Genomic DNA, 8,362 nt, shown 5'->3' on the forward strand with positions numbered 1-8,362 from the left:
GCTATTACATCAACTTAGAAGCTTCATCTGTGTTCCACTATGGTGCTTTTAGTGGCACCGCGTACCACAGCAAGCGACATAGCTTTGCAGACGATAAGTACAACCGTTTCAGAGAGAAGAGCGGCCAATGTGACGACCTGGCGTTAAGTCGATTTGATAACAAATGACCAAAACGGACGGAATTCTCAGGTTTTTACTACATATGAACACTTTTCACGTTCTCCCATGCAACGTGGCTGCTAGTCCTCCTTTCATGCAGAATCGTAAAGTCCTAGCTAATGTCCAAGGCACCAAAGCCAGCTAAAAAGTCAGTAATCGATTCCTAAAACTTGAATTGTACCTCTTCTTACTGGCTATTACAACAACGTAGAAGCTTCATCTGTGTTCTACTATGGTGCTTTTAGTGTCTCCGGATACCGCAGCACACGACATAGCTTTGCAGGCGATAAGTACAAACTTTTCTGAGAGAAGAGCGGCCAATGTGACGATCTGGCTTTTAGTCGATTTGATAACAAATGACGAAAACCGACGGATTTCTCAGGTTTTTACTACATATGAACACTTTTCACATTCTACCATGCAACTCGGCTGCTAGTGCTCCTTTCATGCAGAATCTTAAGGTCCAGCTCATGTCCAAGGCACCAAAGGCAGCTAAAAAGTCAATAATCGATACCTAAAACTTGAATTGTACTACTTTTTACTGGCTATTACATCACCTTAGAAGCTTCATCTGTGTTCTACTATGGTGCTTTTAGTGTCTCCGCATAATGCAGCACGCGACATAGCTTCTCAGACGATAAGTACAACCGTTTCAGAGAGAAGAGCGGCCAATTTGACGTATTGGCTTTGAGTCAATTCGATAACAAATGCCGATAACGTACGGATTGCTCAGGTTTTTACTACATATGAACACTTTTCACATTCTCCCGTGCAACGCGGAAGCTAGTCCTCCTTTCATGCAGAATCTTAAGGTCCTAGCTCATATCCAAGGCACCAAAGCCAGGTAAACAGTCAATAATCGATACCTAAAACTTGAACTGTACTACTTCTTACTATCTATTACATCAACTTAGAAGCTTCATCTGTGTTCTACTATGGTGCTTTTAGTGTCTCCGCATACCGCAGCACGTGACATAGCTTAGCACACGATAAGTACAACCATTTCAGAGAGAAGAGCGGCCAATGTGACGATCTGGCTTTAAGTCGATTCGATAACAAATGACGAAAACGGATGGATTTCTCAGGTTTTTACTACATATGAACACTTTTCACATTCTTCCGTGCAACTCGGCTGCTAGTCCTCCTTCTATGCAGAATCTTAAGGTCCTAGCTCTTGTCCAAGGCACCAAAGCCAGCTAAAATGTGAAAAATCGATACCTAAAACTGGAATTGTACTACATCTTACTGGCTATTACATCAAATTAAAAGCTTCATCTGTGTTCTACTATGGTGCTTTTAGTGTCTCCGCATACCGCAGCACGCGACATAGCTTTGCAGATGATAAGTACAACCGTTTCAGAGTGAAGGGCGGCCAATATGACGACCAGGCTTTAATTCGGTTCGATAACAAATGACGAAAACGGACGGGTTTCTCAGGTTATTACTACATATGAACACTTTTCACATTCTCCCGTGCAACGCGGCTGCTAGTCCTTTTTTCATGCAGAATCTTAAGGTCCTAGCTCATGTGCAAGGCACTAAAGCCAGCTAAAAAGTTAATAATCGATACCTAAAACTTGAATTGTACTACTTCTTACTCGCTTTTACATCAACTTAAAAGCTTCATCTGTGTTCTACTATGGTGCTTTTGATGTCTGCTCATACCGCACCACGCGACATAGCTTCGCAGACGGTAAGTACAACCGTTTCAGAGATCAGAGCGGCCAATGTGACGATCAGGCTTTGAGTCCATTCGATAACAAATGACGAAAACCTGCGATTTTCTCAGATTTTTACTACATATGAACACTTTTCACATTCTACCATGCTACTCGGCTGCTAGTCCTCCTTTCATGCTGAATCTGAAGGTCCCACCTCATATCCAAGGCAACAATGCAAGCTAAAAAGTCAATAATCGATACCTAAAACTTGAATTGTACTACTTCTTACTTGCTATTACATCAACTTAGAAGCTTCATCTGTGTCCTACTATGGTGCTTTTTGTGTCTCCGAATACCGCAGCACGTGACATAGCTTTACAGCCGATAAGTACAACCGTTTCAGAGAGAAGAGCGGCCAATGTGACGATCTGGCTTTGAGTCCACTCGATACCAAATGACGAAAACGGACGGATTTGTCAGGTTTTTACTACATATGAACACTTTTCACATTCTCCCATGCAACTCGGCTGCTAGTCCTCCTTTCATGCAGAATCTTAAGGTCCTAGCTCATGTCCAAGGCTCCAAAGGCAGCTAAAAAGTCAATAATCGATACCTAAAACTTGAATTGTACTACATCTAACTGGCTATTACATCAACTTAGAAGCTTCATCTGTGTTCTACTATGGTGCTTTTAGTGTCTCCGCATACCGATGCACGCGACATAGCTTCGCAGACGATAAGTACAAACGTTTCTGAGAGAAGAGCGGCCAATGTGACGATTTGGCTTTTAGTCGATTTGATAAGAAATGACGAAAACCGACGGATTTCTCATGTTTTTACTACATATGAACACTTTTCACATTGTCCCGTTAAACTCGGTTGCTAGTCCTCCTTTCATGCAGAATCAGAAGGTCCTAGCTCATGTCCAAGGCACCGAAGCCAGCTAAAAAGTCAATAATCGATACCTAAAACTTAAATTGTACTACTTCTTAGTGGCTATTACTTCAACTTATAAGCTTCATCTGTGTACTACTATATTGATTTTAGTGTCTCCGCATACCGCAGCACGCGACATATCTTTGCAGACGATAAGTACAACCGTTTCAGAGAGAAGAGTGGCCAATGTGACGATCTGGCTTTAAGTCGATTCGATAACAAATGGCGAATACGGACGGATTTCACAGGTTTTTACTACATATGAACACTTTTCACATTCTAGCCTGCAACTCGGCTGCTAGTCCTCCTTTCATGCAGAATCTTAAGGTCCCAGCTCATGTCCAAGGCACCAAAGCCACCTAAATAGTCAATAATCGATACCTAAAACTTAAATTGTACTACTCCTTACTCGCTTTTACATCAACTTAGAAGCTTCATCTGTGTTCTACTATGGTGCTTTTAGTGTCTCCGCATACCGCAGCACGCGACATAGCTTTGCAGACGATAAGTAAAACCGTTTCAGAGAGAAGAGCGGCCAATGTGACGATCTGGCCTTAAGTCGATTCGATAACAAATGACGAAAGCGGACGGATTTCTCAGGTTTTTACTACATATGAACACTTTTCAAATTCTCCCGTGCAACTCGGCTGGTAGTCCTCCTTTCATGCAGAATCTTAAGGTCCTACCTCATGTACAAGGCACCGAAGCCAGCTAAAAAGTCAATAATCGATACCTAAAACTTAAATTGTACTACTTCTTAGTGGCTATTACTTCAACTTGGAAGCTTCATCTGTGTACTACTATATTGATTTTAGTGTCTCCGCATACCGCATCACGCGACATAGCTTTGCAGACGATAAGTACAACCGTTTCAGAGAGAAGAGCGGCCAATGTGACGATCTGGCTTTGAGTCCATTCGATACCAAATGACGAAAACGGACGGATTTCTCAGGATTTTACTACATATGAACACTTTTCACATTGTGCCATGTAATTCGGCTGCTAGTCCTCCTTTCATGCAGAATCTTAAGGTCCTAGCTCATGTCCAAGGCTCCAAAGACAGCTAAAAAGTCAATAATCGATACCTAAAACTTGAATTGTACTACTTCTTACTCGCTATTACATCAACTTAGAAGCTTCATCTGTGTTCTAGTATGGTGCTTTTAGTGTCTCCGCATACCGCAGCACGCGACATAGCTTTGCAGACGATAAGTACAACCGTTTCAGAGAGAAGGGCGGCCAATGTGACGATCTGGCTTTAAGTCGATTTGATAACAAATGGCGAACACGGACGGATTTCTCAGGTTTTTACTACATATGAACACTTTCCACATTCTCCCGTGCAACGCGGCTGCTAGTCCTCCTTTCATGCAGAATTTTAAGGTTCTAGCTCATGTGCAAGGCACTAAAGCCAGCTAAAAAGTTAATAATCGATACCTAAAACTTGATTTGTACTACTTCTTACTGGCTATTACATCAACTTAGAAGCATCATCTGTGTTCTACTATGGTGCATTTGGTGTCTGCGCATACCGCAGCACGCGACATAGCTTCGCAGGCGGTAAGTACAACCGTTTCAGAGAGAAGAGCGGCCAATGTGATGATCTTGCTTTGAGTTAATTCGATAACAAATGACAAAACCGGACGGTTTTCTCAGGTTTTTACTACATATGAACACTTTTCACATTCTACCATGCAACTCGGCTGCTAGTCCTTCTTTCATGCAGAATCTTAAGGTCCTAGCTCATGTCCAAGGCACCAAAGCCAGCTAAAAAGTCAATAATCGATACCTAAAACTTGAATTGTAAAACTTCTTATTCGCTTTTACACCAACTTAGAAGCTTCATCTGTGTTCTACTATGGTGCTTTTAGTGTCTCCGAATAACGCAGCACGCGACATAGCTTTGCAGACGATAAGTAGAACCGTTTCAGAAAGAAGAGCGGCCAATGTGACGATCTGGCTTTCAGTCGATTCGATAACAAATGACGAAAACGGACGGATTTCTCAGATTTTTACTACATATGAACATTTTTCAAAATCTCCCGTGAAACTCGGCTGGTTGTCCTCCTTTCATGCAGAATCTTAAGGTCCTAGCTCATGTCCAAGGCACTAAACCCAGCTAAAAATATAATAATCGATACCTAAAACTTGATTTGTACTACTTCTTACTGGCTATTACATCAACTTAGAAGCTTCATCTGTGTTCTACTATGGTGCTTTTGGTGTCTGCTCATACCGCAGCACGCGACATAGCTTCGCAGACAGTAAGTACAACCGTTTCAGAGGGAAGAGCGGCCAATGTGACGATCTGGCTTTGAGTCCATTCGATAACAAATGACGAAAACGGACGGTTTTCTCAGGTTTTTACTACATATAAACACTTTTCACATTCTACTATGCAACTCGGCTGGTAGTCCTCCTTTCAAGCAGAATCTTAAGTTCCTAGCTCATGTCCAAGGCACCAAAGCCACCTAAATAGTCAATAATCGATACCTAAAACTTGAATTGTACTACTTCTTACTGGCTATTACATCAACTTAGAAGCTTCATCTGTGTTCTACTATGGTGCTTTTAGTGTCTCCGCATACCGCAGCACGCGACATAGCTTTGCAGACGATCAGTACAACCGTTTCAGAGAGAAGGGCGGCCAATGTGACTACCTGGCTTTAAGTCGATTCGATAGCAAATGGCGAAAACGGACGGATTTCTCAGGATTTTACTACATATTAACACTTTTCACATGCTCCCGTGCAACGCGGCTGCTAGTCCTCCTTTCATGCAGAATCGTAAGGTCCTAGCTCATGTCCAAGGCACTAAAGCCAGCTAAAAAGTTAATAATCGATACCTAAAACTTGATTTGTACTACTTCTTACTGGCTATTACATCAACTTAGAAGCTTCATCTGTGTTCTACTATGGTGCTTTTGGTGTCTGCTCATACCGCAGCACGCGACATAGCTTCGCAGACGGCAAGTACAACCGTTTCAGAGAGAAGAGCGGCCAATGTGACGATCTGGCTTTAAGTCGGTTCGATAACAAATGACGAAAACGGACGGTTTTCTCAGGTTTTTACTACATATGAACACTTTTCAAATTCTCCCGTGCAACTCGGCTGGTAGACCTCCTTTCATGCAGAATCTTAAGGTCCTAACTCATGTCCAAGGAACCGAAGCCAGCTAAAAAGTCAATAATCGATACCTAAAACTTGAATTGTTCTACTTCTTACTGGCTATTACATCAACTTAGAAGCTTCATCTGTGTTCTACTATGGTGCTTTTAGTGTCTCCGCATACCGCAGCACGCGACATAGCTTTGCAGACGATAAGTACAACCGTTTCAGAGAGAAGGGCGGCCAATGTGACTACCTGGCTTTAAGTCGATTCGATAGCAAATGGCGAAAACGGACGGATTTCTCAGGATTTTACTACATATTAACACTTTTCACATGCTCCCGTGCAACGCGGCTGCTAGTCCTCCTTTCATGCAGAATCGTAAGGTCCTAGCTCATGTCCAAGGCACTAAAGCCAGCTAAAAAGTTAATAATCGATACCTAAAACTTGATTTGTACTACTTCTTACTGGCTATTACATCAACTTAGAAGCTTCATCTGTGTTCTACTATGGTGCTTTTGATGTCTGCTCATACCGCAGCACGCGACATAGCTTCGCAAACGGTAAGTACAACCGTTTCAGAGATAAGAGCTGCCAATGTGACGATCAGGCTTTGAGTCCATTCGATAACAAATGACGAAAACGGACGATTTTCTCAGATTTTTACTACATATGAACACTTTTCACATTCTACCATGCAACTCGGCTGCTAGTCCTCCTTTCATGCTGAATCTTAAGGTCCCAGCACATATCCAAGGCAACAAAGCCAGCTAAAAAGTCAATAATCGATACCTAAAACTTGAATTGTACTACTTCTTACTTGCTATTACATCAACTTAGAAGCTTCATCTGTGTCCTACTATGGTGCTTTTTGTGTCTCCGAATACCGCAGCACGCGACATAGCTTTGCAGACGTTAAGTACAACCGTTTCAGAGAGAAGAGCGGCCAATGTGACGATCAGGCTTTAAATCGATTCGATACCAAATGACCAAAACGGACGGATTTCTCAGGTTTTTACTACATATGAACACTTTTCACATTCTCCCATGCAACTCGGATGCTAGTCCTCCTTTCATGCAGAATCTTAAGGTCCTAGCTCATGTCCAAGGCTCCAAAGGCAGCTAAAAAGTCAATAATCGATACCTAAAACTTGAATTGTACTACTTCTTACTGGCTATTACATCAACTTAGAAGCTTCATCTGCGTTCGACAATGGTGCTTTTAGTGTCTTCGCATACCGCAGCACGCGAAATAGCTTCGCAGACGATAAGTACAACCGTTTCAGAGAGAAGAGCGGCCAATGTGACGATTTGGCTTTGAGTCAATTCGATAACAAATGACGAAAACGGACGGATTTCTCAGGTTTTTACTACATATGAACACTTTTCAAATTCTCCCATGCAACTCGGCTGGTAGTCCTCCTTTCATGCAGAATCTTAAAGTCCTACGTCATGTCCAAGCCACCGAAGCCAGCTAAAAAGTCAATAATCGATACCTAAAACTTGAATTGTTCTACATCTTACTGGCTATTACATCAACTTAGAAGCTTCATCTGTGTTCTACTATGGTGCTTTTAGTGTCTGCGCATACCGCAGCACGCGACATAGCTTTTCAGACGATAAGTACAACTGTTTCAGAAAGAAGGGCGGCCATTGTGACGACTTGGCTTTAAGTCGATTCGATAGCAAATGGCGAAATCGGACGGATTTCTCAGGTTTTTACTGCATATGAACACTTTTCACATTCCCCCGTGTAACGCGGCTGCTTGTCCTCCTTTCATGCAGAATCTTAAGGTCCTAGCTCATGTCCAAGGCACTAAAGCCAGCTAAAAAGTTAATAATCGATACCTAAAACTTGATTTGTACTACTTCTTACTGGCTATTACATCAACTTAGAAGCTTCATCTTTGTTCTACTATGGTGCTTTTGGTGTCTGCTGATACCGCAGCACCCGACATAGCTTCGCAGACGGTAAGTACAACCGTTTCAGAGAGAAGAGCGGCCAATGTGACGATCAGGCTTTGAGTCCATTCGATAACAAATGACGAAAACGGACGATTTTCTCAGGTTTTTACTACATATGAACACTTTTCACACTCTACCATGCAACTCGGCTGCTAGTCCTCCTTTCATGCTGAATCTTAAGGTTCTAGCTCATATCCAAGGCAACAAAGCCAGGTAAAAAGTCAATAATCGATACCTAAAACTTGAATTGTACTACTCCTTACTTGCTATTACATCATCTTAGAAGCTTCATCTGTGTCCTACTATGGTGCTTTTAGTGTCTCCGAATACCGCAGCACGCGACGTAGCTTTGCAGACGATAAGTACAACCGTTTCAAAGAGAAGAGCGGCCAATGTGACGATCTGGCTTTAAGTCGATTCGATACCAAATGACGAAAACGGACGGATTTCCTATGTTTTTACTACATATGAACACTTTTAACATTCTCCCATGTAATTCGGCTGCTAGTCCTCCTTTCATGCAGAATCTTAA

The sequence above is a fragment of the Schistocerca gregaria genome, unplaced genomic scaffold, assembly GCF_023897955.1.
Source record: "Schistocerca gregaria isolate iqSchGreg1 unplaced genomic scaffold, iqSchGreg1.2 ptg000317l, whole genome shotgun sequence".
Lineage (NCBI taxonomy): Eukaryota > Metazoa > Arthropoda > Insecta > Orthoptera > Acrididae > Schistocerca > Schistocerca gregaria.